Source organism: Streptopelia decaocto, assembly GCF_964273445.1.
Source record: "Streptopelia decaocto genome assembly, chromosome: 3".
Taxonomy (NCBI): Eukaryota; Metazoa; Chordata; class Aves; order Columbiformes; family Columbidae; genus Streptopelia; species Streptopelia decaocto.
The window spans coordinates 24,543,127-24,563,013 of NC_138656.1; the positions used below are offsets into that span (position 1 = coordinate 24,543,127).

The following is a 19,887-nucleotide window of genomic DNA, read 5'->3' on the forward strand; positions in this document are numbered from 1 at the left end:
TGAGGAAGGTACAACCCACCTCCTTTACATCATTGTGCCACTGCAGGCATAAGAACAGGGATGAAACTGAGTTGATGTGGACAATCTGTAAGTATTCAGAGAAACCACACAGTAAGGACAGCCACTGTGAACTTATTGTCTCCAGACACTGCGCTTTTTTTTTTTTCTGCTGTGTAATTCACATCCTCAAGTTTGCTTAAACAGGCACCACAGTGCAAAGTGATGTGTGAGATAATGGATAATGTGTCCGTACAAGAAATCCACTAATTTCTTGTGTGCTAGGGTGAATTCAGGTGCGTATTTCCTGGATTCTTTTATTACAGTGGATTTTGCTACTCTCTGAATAATTAATGGATTGTTTCTTCTGGAGACAGGGGAGTAATTGTGAACATATATGAAACACTTGTAGCATATAAACATTTTAAGCAAGTATCCACACTATGAAGTGGTGGTGTGAGCAACTGATGAGTTGTATAAATTGGCATTTACCTGTCCTTTAATTTTCCAGGGTCATATCAAGCTAGGTTTTTCTTCTTTTTTTGGTTTGTTTTGGTTTGTTTGTTTGTTTTTGTTTTTAGGGTACAGATAAGACTTACATTAAGGTCAGTATTTAACTTGTAACTTGAGCTAAGGTTACAGCAAAACTGAATCTAATATCAAATTTCAAAGAAGCCTGCAGGAGTGGCTCTTAGATCAAAAAGTAATAGTTGATCTGACGTGCCAGTCTCATTCATGTATGGGCCTTTTGAAGAATAAAAGTATTAATTCCTATAAACACAAAGGCAAAACCTAGGGCAGTGAGAGCACTTATCATCCAAGCATGGACTCTGAATTAAAGACTACAAGGAAGCATAGTTATACATTTGATTTGCTAATCTTGTGTGCAGATTCAAACTGTGTTGCTATTGCAAAGCCTTCAATTCCATTGAGCTTCTGACTGCCCCAAACAGGCCATTTCGCTGGCCATTGCTGAGCTCTTTGCTGCCCCACCTAGATTGCTGTAAGTATCCCAGAAAATTATTCTAAAGCTAGAACAGGCATGTCTAGATTATTCTGCGGCCAATGTTATGACTGCATTTTTAATTACTGTGAGTTAACATAATTTTTTCCTTTATGAGGACACCTCTTGGAGACACTTTCTCTTTGATTTTATTGTTTCTGTTGGTATAAGATAAAAGCCACTCAGACTAAAGGAGTACAGAAGTTCTTTTTCCTATGGAAAAAAAATATATGCCAGTGTGAACACATCTTACATGGAAAAAAAAAAAGGCAGTTGCACTTCACACTTTTCAAACTCTAAGCCATGACGTACACTAGAGGCTTTAAAGTAACTTTAAACAGGACCTTATGATGCATACATCTTGGGTAATTCAGGACTTTTTAAAAACAAATATTGTGTTACAGAATTATTTTTACACATATTCAGATTTAGTTATGTTGATCAACTATAGCTAGCTATGTAGATGTTTTGTGGCAGAGAAGTGACAAAGCAAACAATATAGAATGTTAAACTGATATGGGCCATATTGAATTAATCTTCAGTAGTGGACTTGAATTCATAAAGGTTTTAGTTAAATCCTTAAATTCATTCATTCTCAACAGGTAAGAATTAGAGCATTACTATTAACAGTAGAAAAAATGGCTTGCTAGAATATTACATGACCTGAAGTTTTCTCATCTAAATATAATTTAACCTAAGCATACTTATCAGTGGCTCAAAAAAAGTTTTATGTTGAATAAAACTACATACTCAAAAATCACTTGACTGAGATACAATGTGTTTCGTGAACAGCCAATTTAAGACAATATGAACAAACACCAAAACAATTGTTAATTGAGGGCAGTAGTTCTGCTTTTTAAGAATGCTGTTTGGGAGCTAGTGATATCCTGGATTTCCATTAGTTTCCCGTATGAAAGTGATCTTTTCCCTTCATGGCTGCACATCTATATCCATTGCTGCCTTCATGAATCTTTGTTCACCTCTTGGCTGCATACACCGGGAGGTCCTGTTGGCATAATTGGAATATAATTATGTTCTGGAAAAACAGGATTTCTAGATTCTTGTTTGTTCCCTGTATTGGTTGTGCAGTGCCTGTTCTTTTATTGCTCTGAAAGCTGAGCAGGCATTGTACTGAAATATTAATCCTCTATAGATAACTGTTCCTCCTAGGTCAGCAGGAATATTCATGGAAGGGCTCGATACAGATCTGCATTTCCATTTTCAGTTACTGTTGAAATGGCCGTATCTTCTACTTGATAATATTAATTTTTCACATGAAATCAAGCAATTCTGTTCCATTTGGTGTTACCAGTTTAAATATTTTTCTTAATGCAATTCCATATAGGTTATTTGTAATTATAAAGTATAGTTAATTAATGAAGTACATTTCAAAATACATACAGAACTGTTCGGGATAACCATCCATTAACACATCATGCGTGCCCACCCTAATCTACAATCTTATCTCTTCCACCAAGTTTTTCACTAAGTAACGTCAAACTTGCTATATTTTGCATAGTAAGTTGTTTGCTTTTAATGCATAAAATGTGGCTAGCTATGTTTTAATGTATAGATGGATGTGACTTGTCATATGATGGGGATATCAGTGGGCATGCTGCTGTTAGAATAGTATCAGACACTCTGTTGTGTATGATAGCTACAATATCTGTATTGAAGATAGGTTGGGTACAAATTCCAGATTGTGATCTCTACATTTCAATGTGTATATATCTATATCTATATCTATATATATTAGTATACCTTGGCGTACAAACCACTGTATCCAAATACATTCTTTACCAAGCTGGTGTTCTAGATGAGCACAAATCATACAGTTTGGTAACAAGTAATTTATGCATATGTATGAATACATGTAAAAATACCATTTATGTCTAACTTACTGCTATTCCAATGGATTTTATATTTTTGCCTTTTATATGGGTTGTAAATTAGATTAATTTCTCCATTTTAATATTTTCTCTATGACTTTCTAGTCAAGAGTTCTATCATGCAGAAAAAGAAACCAAGAGAAGTTATTAAAACCTACCTGGCACAGATAATGTATTTAGATTTCCTTGTAGTGGATGTTTCCCCGTATTGTCACATGCAAATGAAACCTTTTAAAACCTGATTGTTTGAATTGCAGAACATATTGCAAAAACAACAGTCATTTTCAGTAAATCTTTAGTTTTCAATCTCGTGTTCTGGTAAGACTGTTTGGAAAGAAACTAAGTATTGGGATTTTGTGTGACTCACTCTGGTAGGTAGTTCTTAATCTCTGAAGAACATACAGTCTGCAGTCCTTGGAAAGTCTGTACACTGTTGATTGTATAGGAGGTATTTGAATTTCTTAATGTATTACCAAACACTTGGTTAGTAAATAATGCTTTACCTAAGTGAACTTCGCTTACAGAGAAATTCCAAGCTAGATATAGTATACCACAGACTTAAGTGAGAACACGTTTTGTTTTTCTCATATCTGTGATCTGGAATGACAGCATAGGAGGGAGTTATACTGTGCCAGCAGCTCGTTGTAAAATCCAACCCCTCCACCAAATACATAGAGTTTCATGTTTTGTTATATATTCTGTATGTAAACAAGGCTCATCCAGCTTGCAAATCTTTTAAGAAGAAGTTACTATTATTACTGATGTGGATGTCTAGAAAATGTGTGCTAACTATTGTATACAAACATGCAGAGTACATATTTCTGATGTTGAAATAGTACAGAGTTAATTAAATTGCATGATCTTGCAGCAAGACTAGCAAAAATGTAATTATTCACAGACAGGGTTGTGAATTATTGTGGTTGGATTTTGGCATTACATTTGGTGAAGTAAATTTTGTTTCATGAAGCAGAAAGTCAGGTTTTGAGAAGATATATGCCTTGGATTTTGTAAACTTGTTCACAGTATTTCCTTTCACTACCAATCATTCTTATACCACGTGTTCTAAACTAAACAGTCCAGATTCCAGATGAATGTTGATGTCTACAGTACAAACATCTGGTTTATCATGTTTTCGTTTTGGTGAGTTATTTCTTCTCTTCAACTCTGTTGTCTATGAAAAAATTATCCATCTTGGAATTGATCAGTTCCCATTTTCCCCAGTTACTGTGGCTTTAGCACAGTGCTGCACCATATAAGATTCAATGTGGTTATTGTTTTAAACCAGGCCTTGCTCTGTTAATAGTGTTTAAAGCCCTTACTGATCATTACAGAAACATTTTAGGGTTTTAATAAGTAAACGTACTACATAAGTTCTTGTAACTTTCTTTACCTAATTTAACCTTTATATATATATATTTTTTTATGTTTTTGCCTTATCTGAGTTATTTCTACTCCTCCTATAATCTTATGTATTTGAAAGCTGTAGAAACCTTTGCTAAACTTCTTATAGTGTGACTTTCTTCATAGAAGTCACATCTCACATTTAGTTGCTTATCTCATTGGGCTTACTTGCTTAAATGCTCTGCTGTGTCAGGGTTTAAGAATTTAATCCTTTACAACACTTAAGTATTGCATCACATATATGAAGATTAAAAAAGCCAGTGGCCAGGCTGGAGAATGCTAGGAACCCAATTTTTGTGTTAATCTGATGAGAACCAGATTTTTTTTTTCTGTCTTGAGTATTTATCAGGAAGGTTATCATTGTACAGGCTTTCCAAAAGATTTCCTTGTTACAAGGAGCTTGCTGCCAGGCCTCTAACAAAAAAATCAGAAAATGTCTTCAGCCAAATTTGTTAATTCAACAGGATGATATCACTGATACTGGCTGAGCAAAATAAAGTCTAATAATCAAGACATTAACATTTCTCTTACTACAATGCCTTAATTTTTAATGAAGCCATGTTGTTTATTCCAAAACTTCAAGTAATGTCTTCAATGATCATTTTGAAATTTCCAACTGATTGTGATTATATGTGAAACATTTGGTTTCTGTTAAGTCTATTTGACTTTGCTAGAGCATTTTAGGTGGTCAAGCAAAGAAAGTCAGAAGCCCTCACTTAAAACAGAAGAATAGGGACTTGTGGTTCAGGGAAATGGAATCATGAAAGGCAAGGGAAGTTTTAATTGGTGAAGTGGATGGAATTAGGATAGGTGACATCAAGATTCTGGTAGGATTTTTTTGTTGTTGTCAGAAAATACAATTCTTCAAATGCAAAATATTTTCCTAGAATTAAAAGAATTCTTATCATATAGTTGAGAAGCAGGTGAGTTGCTCCATTTTTATGTCTGTTTTCCAGCCCAGCAAGCAAGATCCTGAGGGAAGCACGGAAATATACAGTTATTTCATTTACTAGATGCAGCTATTATCTCTTTGTTTTCAAGGCCTCGTTGTGCAGGAAGCTTTGAGATCTGAAGATCAACATTCACCACTTTACATGTCCCATACTGAAAAATACTCCACACATGAAGTCTTGTAACATCTTGCGGTAAGACCCTTGGAATCCATTTAGACGTTGCTCCATATGCAGGGTATCGTTTTGCCACTGTACTGTGGAAAGAACTATTGCCATCAGATAAGCTCAGTTTGGATTGGGAAGGCACTTAGAAATACATATAGCTGCTTGCAGTTTAATAAAAAATTGTGGAACTCTATACCTTGTGAAGCAAAGGTCTGCCTTTTTCTTTTTCTTCTCTCTAACACAAAGGCTTTATGTGAACTGGTTTACTAGTAAGTCAGTTATATAAGACATGTTTCATATGTCACGTTATTGTTCACTATTGGAAATGATCTGCTTCTGACTTGTTGGGTGAAATTAATAGCATTGTTGAAAAATGTAGACTGCTTCTGGCTTCATTATAATAGGCTTGTATGACCATGATTGTGATGACACCTACAGTTTATTATCAATCTCCAGCAACTAAAGCAAGCAATTCTGAGGCTTGGTAAACTGGAAAATTAAATTGACCTTTCTTGGTCCTTCTAGATGTAACTAGTTTGTCTTTCACACATCTACGACTTCTTAGGGGTGGCTTATAATTATATGGAGTTTTAAAGGCAGAGCATTATGTAATTCCATCCTCTATCAACATTTCACAGTGTGGTAATAATACACAGGGTACTGTTGGAAAACTTAGAGTAAATTAACAGCACAATTACTCCTTAATGTGTATGTTTCCAGGGATTAAAAATAACAAATAACAGTCTATCAGCCTCATGCTTAAAATAGGTGCATGGTGCATATGGCTCATATGCACTGCTATGGCTCACCCAGTTTTTATCACTGTGCTTTGATTTTTATCGCATTTTGTGAGTCAGGGTCCATTAGCTTCAATAAAAACCTGGATTAGAAGCATCCACTGACTGTATCTGTGTTCTAGGAATTGGTATTAAAAATTCAGTATTTGGGATTCATGCTTTGAGGAAGATGTAGTGGAATGCTGTGCTACAGAGGTGTCTTTTGGAAAGAGGCCATTTGTGGTAAAGATTCTTGTAAAGGTTGTTAACCTCTGTATCCTTAAACTATATTTATATAACTTCCTAAATAATTTCTGCAATTTCAGTTGGAATATATTCCCTGACTAAACCAATTCTGTTAACACAGCTGTTACCTTTTGCCCCATAGAGCCCACCTTTCAGTTATGGCTGAAGTAATCTCTGGGTAACTTCTAAGATAGCTCCACTGGTTAAAATTTTTCATGTATGTGTGTTTGAATATTAATTAGATTGTTAGGCTTATTAACATTGTTATTACTGCATTTTGTGGAGATGTAGGCTGTCATCTAGAAAGTCTATATGTTGGCTTACAATCTTGCCTAAGTTGTTATTAGCTTGACAGCTGTTTCGTTGGAATTTGGAGTTCACTTGTTGCATTCACCTACTGTTGCTAAAATGTTTAATTCTGTAATGTAAAAGCACTGGACGGCTATGATAGATGCATGATTTTCTATTAGAAATATTTAAATTTTAGTCTTTTTTAAAAACGAATGCATGTTAATGCAACTGGGGATATATAATCATACCTTGTTCTATTTCATTTTATCTTGACAGTGCTTATATATTTTCTTCCTCATCAGTCTCAGTTTCTCCATCAGAAAGCATGTTCACATTTGAAAAGTTTTTCATGAGCAACTTGCATCTTTTTTCAGAATACTGATATCTTACCCAGAACTTGTCTGGGAGCTCCAGAGAACAGTAGTGTGCGAACTAAGACAGCATGTTACAGTTTAAATCTCACTGAAGTCCATGTTCCTCACTGAAGAACAGTGTCATAATGAAGTATTTTGAGGTTAGTGTGGAACATGAAGGCTGATTTTTCTGACAAATACCAGGTCCAGATTTGGACAGTGAATCTGCCTCACAGATTCACCTTGTCTGTCTCTTTGCTGTTATCACAACTGGGGCATAAGAGATTAGGGACTGATTTTTATCCTGCAAAATATGATGAAGTAGATCATATGATTTATGCTAATGTCACTTTGCTTCTCCAAATATGTGTGCTTTGGTGGATGGACTTGAGAGAACAATGTTTGAAGTTTCCCAAGCCAACAGCATAATAAAAAAGGAGGCACTTCAGTTTCCTAAAGCTCAAATTATATTTGTAAGACCAAATTCCAAACTCTGAATCACTGAATTTTGAGTAATAAGTGTCACACTGGCATTTTGTACTGCCTATAGTGAGATGAACCCACAACTTACAGCATTAGCTACATCTACGTGTCCTGTATTTTATCTAAATCTACCTGTCCTGGCAGTGTCTTGTCGTGCATCTTTTTTCACATAGGAAAGGAAGTCAGGCTTAATTTTTTATACTCTAGGTAGGCTGCTTGTCCTTTCACAGGCATATTGGATAGCGGGCAGCTCTGTTGGGTTTGCCATGGATGGTGTTTCTAGGAGGTGTAACATCAGTGGGATTGGAAGATGTTCACCACCTTGCCTCAGGCAATAGTGGGGCAGTTGTGTTATGTTGATGTGCACTGTGCGTGTCACTTTTCCATATCCCTGATCAAAATTTGGTACTTTAGCCAGAATAATTTTTAAGCTGCATAAGTAAGACCGTTTCTGCAGTGTGCATTTTTAAGTTATTATCTAATGGAGTGTAATTTGGCCTTTGCTAGGCCTTTTTATTTTAATGGTTGCAGACGTTAATGGGATGTCTTGTGTTCAGATTTTAATGCAACCTTTATATGGCTGCAGAAAATAGCTTAGTGATGCAACCCTTATACTAGTAAGCCTGAGGATCCCTGGAAGTATAGGCTGGTTGCAGTATACTAAGGCTCTTCCTCAGTCAAAGCCACTAAAGTTATAACCTTTTTTATGTTTGCATGCAAATAACCAAGTGTTCTTAGAGTTTCACTATTCCCAACTTCCTCCCCCAGGCCTTGTTACGATGTCCTATTGAGTTGAAATAAGAACCCGTGTCCCTCTCCTGGGCTCTATTCCAGCAGTGCTTAGGTATTGGGGAACAGATGCTTCTTTTTCATACTGTCTGCTGTTTGCTTGCAGTTCCTGCCCAGTTCCTTTAAATCACAGCACTGAGATGCCAGCAATCCAAGTACCAGAGATTCTGCTTCATTTCTCCATTAAGAAATCTGATTTGGCAGTTTTCTGTTATTTGACTGGAACTTTTAAGGACACCTTAATTTTATGAATTTTGGCTTTCTGTAAAATACTTCCTATGCTGTAAATGAAGATGTATCATCTCAGAATCGAGAGTCACATGTTTAATTGCAAATGACTTGAACTTACTGCATTTTGGTGTAATTCCGTGATGTCCTCACCCAAAAACCAGCACATGATTATTTGTAAGCTTGCCACATCTAGGAGGAAATTTGATAAGGCTTCCAGAATCTGCGTTGTAAGGCCAGTAATTGCTGTGATCCAATAAGGGAGCCCTCTGTGGTGGCATCACTCGAGAGAGTAAGCGTGGTGTGACTGCTGCTGGCTTCTCGAATCACGCTGTCTAATGAAAGATTAATGAGGAGATGATGCTTTGTAACAAAGATGTAATACTGCCACCAGGTCACAAGTTTTATTCGAACCAATCAATATAATTCATTCTCCTAAAGGTAGCTAATGATAGCACGCTTATGAGAAATGACAAGGCCTGCAATCTAAACCAGCCTGCTCATTTTTACTGTGTCAGCTTCACAGAAACAGTATTCATTTTATAATGTCATCTAAACCTTGGAAAGAAATAAGAGTTTACATTCTGAAGTAAAATGCTAAGAAAACTTTAAAAAAAAAGTTGAAACTCAAGAAAACTGAGCTAACAGAATCCTTATATTAAGAATAAATTAGAATTAAAACTCAATGAGACATAAGGGGTGGGAAAGGAAAAAGTCTCATATTCTCAGTTAATAGTATCTGAAAGGCAAAAGAGAGTTTGATCTGACCTTAGGATTTAAGGATCAGATGTTCAGTAATGTCTGTGATTTTAATCCTAGGAGTGTTTTCTCCTCACTTGCCTATATGAAAGGTGGGCGTCAAGTCCTCACGTATGTCATATTGACCCATCTGAGAAAAGAGGGAAAGAAACTGGACCATCATTCTTCTTCTCTTCTTGTACTAACAGAGGGCCAGATAATTTTCTGATGTAATCTAGATGAGGCTCTTTTTTTTTTTTTTTAATTATACCAGCTATATTAATTACAAGTATAGGACAGAGAGGAGGGTACATGTTCAAGTATTTCCCTCAGAGGTAATCCTATGAGACACTGAACAATCTGAGAATTAGAGGGCAGAATGAGGAAACACAAAGGCAAGATTTTTTTTTTAACTTCTCGCTAAAACCTTTGAGCGAGATTTTGCATTCTTGCTTCTAAGTAATATTGTGGTGTAAAAGTGTTGGCAGTGAGTTACTATAGCTACACAAGGAATAAGATACTGTAAAATGTGAATGATGGAGCTTGACTTTGGAGCTCTTGATAATGAGACGAGTTTTCAAGCTGCAAAGTGGGAACTCCCTACTTTTATCCTAAAAAAACCCAAAAAAAACAAAACAAGAAAAAAAACCCAAACAAACAAACAAACAAACCCCAGCAACAACAACAAAAAACAACCAACCAAACAAAAACCAAAACCCACAACCGTTCAAATTCTCTAATGAAAGATTCTGATTTTCATAGCAAAGTAGTATTGCTGCCCTCTGGGTATATATAGGACCATACTGGCCTGGCTCCAGTTACTTCTTAGGTACAAAATATTTTTAAAAATCATGACAATTTATTTCCCAAATGAAAACAGTATGTGGTTAACACTTAGGATACTTGCCTGTGTGGTACTTTCTATCTAGATCGGTAACATAAACTTTGTAAATGTTAGCATTATATTCTTAATACCTGGAAAAATTTAAGTTGCCACCAAAAATGTCAATTTGTTATCAAATGTCAAAACATCAATACCAGATCTAGAAAACACATTCAAAGCCGGGAGAATTTTGATGCTGACATCATTTTCCAGGAGCACAGGTGCATGAAACCCTCCCTTGCAGTGAGTAAGCAGTCTATTTGGTGAGTAAGCCACTTCTAAAGCACTGAATAGCAGTTCTAATAGCAATTTCAAACTAATATTTTGCCACTTCTACACAGTTGTAAGAAAGATGTATATTGTCATTAGATGACATTTCTTAATGTTTAGCTTTCTAGTTTTCATTATACAGTAGGAGTGAGAACAAATTAATCACCCCTACCTGCAATTTGAGGATCTTTGCTTCAATCAGTGAGGTAATATCTCTTTTATTTAATTTCTTCCCCTCTGTATGGATTGCGATGTCCTTCCAGGCTGCACTGTGATCAATTGCTATCGTGTTTCTTGGATCAGCTTGGATTTCTCATATTTTCTATTTCCATTTCATTTTTTTTTCATTCCAGTAAGTGCTTTGAAGTTGTAAATGTTTAAATAGAACTTCTTTCCCATAAAGCTTGGAATTTGCCAGGTTCCCTTCCTAGAAGAAGAATATGGTCTAATGGTCAACACACGCTTTGGGAGAAGGACACTGCTGTGTTCTTATCCCAGTTGATTACTTTTGTGGCCTTAGGTCTCTAAACTACCTACCAGGAGAGCCAGGAGGATTAACTGAGTGGGCAAAATGCCATGTAATGCTTAACATTATGCCTGACTTAAGAATACTGTACATTTAATGTCAGTCTTGAAAACAAAGTCTGTGATGTTAGTGGGGGAAATATTTTTTTCAGTGATCTTGCCTGAAGAATGACAATAAGATTCCTGATTCCCGCCATATGAAATCATAATTGCACAGACTTTTTTTCATGATGAAATCAAACTCTGTAATTTTTGTTTCTCCTTGGTAACTGATAATTCTGCTAAAATTTCCTGTAACTCTTAGAGAATAACAGAAGTTTTTCTCTATTTGTGAGGATCCATGTTGAAATGTTTAGAGTTGTTGCCATCCATAGTCCTGGAATAGAAGAGATATCCACAAGAAAAATATGCTAAAGCTGATGTCTGGAGAAACAAAGTAGTACACAATGCTGGTCATTTAAAATCATAATTATTTACGATTACAGGATGATGTAAATGAAACATTCAAAGTAGTCAATTTTGTCAGCTCGTTAATAGTTTGATTAGACTTTTATAACAAACATTTTATCTACATCTTTAGCATTTGTCTCATTTTTATTACTGTGTGACATGGAGTTTAAGTCAGACTTTTCTGTAACTGGTCTATTTTGATCTCATTTTTCTTGAATATAAGTGACAAGACCTTACATGTAATGTTTCACTCCAATTAGCTCTTTGTATCCTGACATTAATACCTCTCTGTCTTTCCTGGCAACATCTCACCCAGAATATCTTATTGTTATCAGTGCCACGTCACAATGACTGCTCATAGTCATCCTCTGATGAACTAATACACCCTTTTCTTTTTCCTCATCTGTTATTTCCAACTTGTCACTGCAATTCTTACTCCTATGTGTATGACTATGCACTTTGTTTTATCGAATTTAATTCTGTTTCTGTTATTGCAGAGTTAGCCATGCTCCTTTGGTATGGAAAACAGTCTTTCTGTGTACTAACAGCTTATCACAGATCTAATTTCTATGCAAGGTCACAAGGGAAAATATTATGTCCCAAGACAGGTACTTGAGGAATTACCCTAACAGTTTCTCTCCAGCCTGATGTTTTCAGTTGTTTTCTCTTTAGCCAGTGCTATAGAAATACAAGGACATATATTCCAAATTTTCCTGTTAAGTTTATACATGGATCTTAGATTGTATAAATCATACTGAAGTGTGAAAATGATCCCCCAACAGAGATCACAGAAGTCTCTAAGAGGTTCCAGGCATTCTTCAGATATTTGCAAACCAGCTCCAGAGACCAGTGTGCCAGCACTAGAATTTCCAAGGCGAGCATCACATTTAAGAAGCCATCCCTGCAATTGTTATTTGCTGTGACTTTGCCCCCCATGTAACCAGGGCTGTGCTGTGGAGCTGCCAGTGGTGATGTGTTTTTGAGCACCTTTCAATAGCAGAACAAGCCCGTGTTTGTCAGTAACTGGAGTTCAAGTTGTGACATCCATATGCACATGCTCAGTACTTTATTCATTCGGGTCTTGAATACTGCCAAGGATGGAGACTACACAGCCTCTTTGGACAACCTGCTCCAGTGCTTGGCCGGTGAAAAAGTTTATCCTTATGTCAAATTGGAGCCCTTCTTGTTTCAATTGATGCTTTTGTGTCTCATCCTTCTGCCATGAAGTGCTGAGAAGATCCTGGCTCCATCTTCTTGGTAACCTCCTCACAGGTATTGAAAAGCTGGCACTAGGTCCTCCCAAAGCCACCTCTTCTCCAGGCTGAACAAGCCCACTTCTCTCAGCATCTCCTCACCCAGCCTCTGCTCTAGCCCTCTGACCAGCTTGGTGAACCTTCTGTGAGCTCACTTAGGTTTATCATCATCTTTCTCATACTGGGAGGCCCAAAACTGGGTGCAGGATTCTCAGTACAGTATTCTCAGTTAAAAGTGTGCTGAGTGAAGGGGGATAATCGCTTCTTGTTATCTCCTGGCTATGTGTCTGGTGGTACAGCGCAGGATGTTGTTGCCCCTCTTTGCTGCCAGAGCACGCTGCTGGCTCATGTTATTGCTGCTGACGCCCCCAGCTGCCAAGCCAGTTGGTCTCCAGCCTCTGCTGCTGCATGGGGTTTTTCCTTCCCAAGTACAAGACTTTAATTTGACCTTGTTGAATTTCATAATTTCATATCAGCCCAAGGCTCTAGCATATCTAGGTCCCTTTGACTGGTGGCCCTGCTCCTGAGCATGTTTCACTGGTCTGCCCAGTTTGGTGTCACCTGGAAGCTCGGTGAGAACACGCTTCATTGCCTGTTCCAGGTCACTGATAGATGTAAAACAGCACAGGTCCCAGTACAGACCTGTGCAGGACTCGTTACAAGCCTCCAGGCTCAGGACAACCCATTAACTACTACCTTCTGAAACCAGCTATCAAACCAGTTTTTTACCCATTATACCCATTCATCAATGTCACTTTTTTTTTTTTTGGTAGTTCAGCTATTACATTAACATTTTATCATAGAAACGTATTTAAGCTGTGATGGTGAGGGACTGGGGGATAGTCTGGAGTAAAGAAAGCTGTGGATAATACTACTGCTTTTAAATCTAAACTTTTCAATCTGAATTGATTTCATTTATCTTTGCTGGTCCTGAGCTAAGAAGTCTCTGAAACAGGCTGCTGAGTGGAGCAGTCTAGAGGCACCCAGGCTGTTGCATTATAATAGTTTATAATGATATCTTGACTCTAGTGAAGTTCGTTAACTCAGGTGAAGAGCTGTGTGAACCATGTTACGTCTGAACCCAGGCTTGCCTGAGAATCATCAGACTCATCTTTGTGTGCTGTGGCTTAGGCATGGTGCACTTAAGCTAGCAGGCACACTGCTGTTTTAAGTACCTCTGCACCTGTGTCCTGGTTTATCAGCAAAGTAGGCAGCCCACACAGAAATTTGCTGGAGCTACTGACTATGGGCTGACATTGGGGTCTCTTAGTAACTAGGTAGCTGAGTCTGAGCAAATGTCTTTAGTTCATATTTTCCAAGGCAGCCTCCTGCTTGTGCTGTGCATGTGATTTGGCAAATATAAATTGAGTCATTTGGTAAGCTTGTTATTTGATGTCATTCACAAATTAAGCAGATGTTTAAATGATTACCTTTATAGTTATTTGCAATTGTAGAATAGATGGTGAAGCAAGAACCCCTTTAAAACTAAATCCTGAATATTTTGGTCTTGATTTTGCTTTAGTTGAAACTTCTGGAATACTTGCCACTCATGTCAATGGGAACAAGGTGGGGCATGTTTATAGAATAGAGACATTATGTCGGCTGGTAGTGGTGTAATGTGTGTGAATAAAAATGGTTTATCTCACTAAATGTTAAGAGGTTTGCCTGAAATCACTTTCAATATCCTTTCTTGTTCTCTATACAGTAAAGTATGTAATTAGGGAACATGTTACACAGCAAACTCAGTCTGAAAAATTGATTTTTAAAGCATAAAAGAGGCAGTGACTGAAGTCCTGCCAGGCTCTATCAAATACTCACATGCATTATATTGTAAACATAATATGATTATACTGTATGTTGTAATAATAATTGGCAATGGTATTGGAGTTAGTCACTGAGTGCTTCTTTCCTGTGGTAATAGATGACAAGGGCTACAACGTTTGTTGGCAGCAAACTTGTTTTCCTTTCTGTTTTTCTTAGTAAATTGGCTTTAAAATAGTTTAGTGGGTTGGGTTTTTTGTGTTGTTTTGGTTTTGTGTTGTTTTGTTTTTTAAACTGACTATCTTAGGATCCAGATGGCTTTATCTCTTGTTAAGGAGATTAAGGACATTCTCCTTAAAAGTGGTGTTCGCTCAGTGCTGCCACAAAGGCCACATTCTTCAGTTTTCTTAAAGCACATGGTGCTGTGACAACAGAGGTGGGGAAGACTTAGTAGTGATCAACAGTTCAGAGGGGTGGATTAATTCAGATTCATTAGGCTGAAAGGTAGCAGGGGTCAGGAGGCAACATAAAAACTGCATCTGGGGGCCAATGAATAATTTTAGATTACTAGATAGGAATAGTTTATCTGTGAGTTTTCGTAGGATTGATTCTGTAATCCTAACTCCGGCAAGCCGTGTCACTGGGTTTCCTGCGGGTTGCTGTGTGATGGGAGCTATTCCTTGGGAGTAAGTGTGGCAAAGCTGCTCCATTTATTTGCAAAGCTCCTGAAGGGGCAGCCAGGACAGACAACTGGGAAAGGGGCATTTTTTCTGCTGAAACTTCAAGATGCTTGTTACTGAGCTAGTTGCTGGAGTTTTTCAGGACAAGATCCTCTTAAAATTGTTTCTTGTAATGTCCAGACTATATGTATGATGGAGCTCAGCAGGATCGCAAAAGACAGTTTGTGGTGGCTTGAGGCATTCGCAGTAGGCATGCGCTTCGGTTATGATGGAGTGAATTTCACCTAATCACGAGTTTTAACAGCTGAAATAAGGTTGCCTGTACCAGCTTTTCATCTTCCATCAAATTCAAGCTAGAAGCTTAAAGTACTTGGCTTCAGAGTCCTGTGAAATCAGCACCAACACACACCCTGTGCATCACCATTATTTTACCTTTATGTCTGTCCTTCATTTTTTTGCCAGTTTGAGTCAGCTTTCGCTGACTTCAGTCACACATGATATAGCCATATGGTTCCACCCTTCCCAGGCTTCCGTGCCTTTTCTTGTACTGTTTGTGTGCCTATCTGGCCTGTCGTCCTGTCAATCATTTTCCATCTCACTTCACGTTGTGTGCCAGTCTCCATCTCAAAGTCCATTTTGTCTGGCTTCATTCTCCCTGTTATTCTTTAGTGCCTGATTCTTTTTCAGTAGTCTCACAGAATCACAGAATGTTAGGGATTGGAAGGAACCTCGAAAGATCATCCAGTCCAATCCCCCTGCCGGAGCAGGAACACCCAGATGAGGTTACACAGGAAGGCGTCCAGGTGGGTTTTGAATGTCTCCAGAGAAGGAGACTCCACAACCTCCCTGGGCAGCCTGTTCCAGTGCTCTGTCACCCTTACTGAGAAGTTTCTTCTCAAATTTAAGTGGAACCTTCTGTGTTCCAGTTTGAACCCATTACCCCTCATCCTATCATTGGTTGTCACCGAGAAGAGCCTGGCTCCGTCCTCGTGACACTCACCCTTTACATATCTGTAAACATTAATGAGGTCACCCCTCAGTCTCCCCTCAGCCTTTCCTCAGATGCCTCACTCCATCATCTTTGTTGTTTCCTTTGGATTACTGGCTGCAAAATATGCCACCTGCACGTATCTCTAGTTCTGCCAGTAATATAGTCGGTTCTACAACAATGTCTTGTTCCTGCAAAGCAGACATAACTTTATTCTGTTTTGCGCTGATGTGTACACTTTGGCTTTCTTTGTTGACTACACAGGTATTCTGAATCTGCCCAGGTAGTTACATAGAAGGGATGGTATTCAGCTGCCACGAGATATTTCTACGTGTAGTCAGCATTTAGAAACACTATATCTGCAAGTGAAGAACAGCACCTTTAGTTGAATCTTCAGAGGGAAATGGAATTTGGCAGAATGCTTGCCTGAAGTGATATTTATCGTGGCCTCTGTCACTCTTTTTCCTCTTGAAAATGCTGGCAGATGTGCCACCTCCCAAGTAACGTGGTGCTTCTCAACCAAGATGAGGGGATTTAGCCCAGTACTGAGTCATAGGGACAAGATGCATTCATTTGAACCACTAACATAATTTGAAGTAATATCTTTGTTCTTTAGGGGTCTCCTATCCAGGGGGTGTCCTTCTATAACTGTATTTAGTTTGTGAAGACATTTTCAAAATGACTGCTCAAGATGGTTTAGTAATTTAAGACTATGTTGAAAAACAAATTAAGCAGTTGTTAAATACAATATCTGAACAATTTCCACTTAGCACAAAAGTTAACATTGCAATGTTCTTTCAACATTGTAAGGTTTTTACTCACCTGGTGGGATATTGTCTGGTATCTGATGAAATTGCTGCAGTTTTTCCTCACTAAGACATAGCGAGGTATGTGTGTGTCTGTGTATAAGCTAATGCACAGTGAATTCTCAACTCAGGTGTAATCATTGCAATGTTTGAAGTGCTTTTCTCCTCAATATTCTGATTGTTAGTGATGTGGCTAATCAGCATTTTAAAACAAAATTTGCACATAAAGAGCAATGGGGCCATGCCAACAGGTTCTGTCCATACATAAGTGCTGTGCACAGCAAGACATGCATTAGCTGCCTGAGATCGAAACAGAATCAGAACAGAAGAGTTTTCGTAGCCTATAAGGTAGCTGAAAATTGTTTTTCAAAACCACTGTGGATTTTTCTTGGTGTACTTTACACCCTGTGAGGGGAAATCTATTCATGCAACAGTGCCCAGTGCTGTAATTGGGATTGATTTAGCTTGTACTTTAGCCATGTAAAAAGAAATCCTGATGTCTCCCAAGTCTTTTGTGACTTTTGTCCATTCTGCTGCTTTAGCAGTAAAGGTTTTTTAGACCATGAAAAACTTTGAAGGCATGGCTATACTTAGCCCCACATCTTTCTCTGTAGGGAATGGCAGAATCTGATAGAGAGTTTTCCTGTACTAGAGCCAGTAACCAGAAGTTAGGTCTGTTTATATCCTCTAAAGTGGAAAATTCAGAAAGGGTAGTCTTGACATTCCTGATATTCTAAGGAAATATGCTTGAAGGCACACAACAACCTAGCCGTAGGAAAAATACACTCTCCAAATGTTTACAGGTGGGTTTTTTTTTTTTTGTACCTTGTACCAAAGAAGGAAAGGAGCCAGACAGACACAGCTTTTCCTTGATGAGTCATCTTATTCTTTACAATTCTCCCTTTGATAAAATGAATTGCAAAGAGACTTAAAGCTATTTTCTTCAAAGTGACACTATTTGTTAGAAAACTGAAAGGTCATGAGTTAGCTTCTGCTTCTTGCATATTGATAAATTTACACCTGCCTTGCTTTGGCGGTAACTGAAAGGCCAGATGTGGAGTTCGTAGGCGTGAGTGCTGCTCCACTTTGGAGTCATGCTGAACTCTTTGTACGTAATAGTACCCTACCCTTTCAACAAGTACGGTGGAAAATGTTGGCTGTCATCCCTTAAACAGTACAGTATTTGCATTTCTCTTGATCATCTGTTCCAGAGCAAAGTTCAGTAGGTTGAGGAAGTATTAAGTGCAGTTGATCTAAAAATAAATCAAAAGGAAAACAACTGTATACGAACAAATTATGGAGAGGCTTTATATAGGCTTGTTGATCTCTGTAAATACATAAAACAAGGAAGCAGCAGCTTATGACACGGTTATTTCTGGAAAAGCGGAAGGTCTGACCGTCATTGTTACACCATGCACAGAGCCAAGCAGTTGCTCCTGAAGAAATTGTGAGTGGAATTAAGAACCCCAAAATTAGAAAATTAGAACTATTTCCATAGTACTATGAACTCTTCGCTCTTGATCTTGCCTCTGCAAATCAATGACAAATCACATATTAATGTCAATGGGATCAGGCTTAGGGTTTTTTATTTTCCCACAACTTTTTCTTTAAACACACCACTTTTATTATCCTTTCCAGGGAATACCCATTCTGATGATAAGCCTGAGGATCTGACAATCTGATTTCTGGCAGATCTCAACACAGAGTATTCCAAAATTAGTGAAATGGTGTCAGATCACTTCTTCAGAAGAGAAAGTAAGATATATTTACTGTATCCACGGGGTAAAAAAAAAAAGGTAGAAGGAACTAAGGAACTACTAAATGAGTTAATTTGCTCTCTGCATCATAGGTCGTTATTACCCAGTTACCTCTATATAGAATATCTGGTGTTCAACTGCAGTAGTAAGCAGCCACAGACATGCTGAGCTACAACACTCAAAAAGGTATCCAGACTTGAAGACCTTGAGAACTAAAGATGCCATTGAGAATTCCCATGGTAACTTGAATTATTAATAACTTGTTGAATATGCCAGGTTTCCTACCTGAGCTTGTTTTTTATGCTAGATATCCCTGTAGGAGCCTGTATTTTCTGTAATATAATAAATAAAGCTAGTTAATAATGTTAACAAGTGAACTTTAAGTCTTTCCTTCAAACGTGTCACTGCAAGATGTTTTCCTCTTCAAATAATTTTGTTTGCTTTTTTGGTATTCTGTTATGAAACTATTATTTCTAAAATGTGAAACTTGTAGTGTTTTGCCGCAGGTTTCACCAGTGTTGCACATGGTTGTATAAAGCTGGTTTGCTTTTGTATCTATACATACAAGGAACATATTAGTATATGTGTGTTTGGCAGTGGTGTTTTGTTGTTTGGTGTTTTGTTGGGTTTGTTTGTTTGTTTTTGTACTACAATGTCAGCTGTTTGTCACTTGTAATCCTCGTACCTTTCAGACCATGTGTTTTCCAGGGAGTAGACTTGGCTGCGGCTGGAGCTTTTAGTTTTAATCCCTCTGCATTTGGCTGTACTAAGACATGTTTAATTAGAACTGGTTTAGTTTATTAAGTGATTCAAATTGTTGTACATTACTGTCTTCAGCTTTCATCCTCACAATTTTATTAATCTTATTATCACGGATGTATATATTTTTTTTCCAAATGACAAAGCCCTGAAGTTTGTTACAAATTTCCATTAACTATTACTTTATTAGCTCTTTCAGATTTCAGTCCACTTCACACATTTTATTGATATTGTGTTGCGCTAATTTTCGTAATGAGAATGTCATGCTATTAATTCAACTGCTCTCCACAAATATGTTGCAGATATACAATTACTTTCATCAGCCAAACATCTCTAATCAAATGATGCAATAACTTTATTTTACAAGATCTATTTGCCACAAAACTAGGTTGACTGATACTAATTATATTCTGGTACTTTAATTCTTAATTTGTTTTCTGACA

At 37.6% G+C, this 19,887-nt stretch overlaps 1 long non-coding RNA gene across 1 annotated transcript; it reads left to right on the forward strand.

Moving 5' to 3' along the window:
* Nucleotides 1-5,413: 5,413 nt before the first annotated feature.
* On the forward strand, nt 5,414-18,908 carry LOC309437533. The gene is made up of 3 exons (XR_014183572.1): nt 5,414-5,435; nt 18,567-18,683; nt 18,778-18,908. It is a non-coding gene; the product is annotated as an uncharacterized lncRNA (long non-coding RNA).
* The last annotated feature ends 979 nt before the right edge of the window (nt 18,909-19,887 follow it).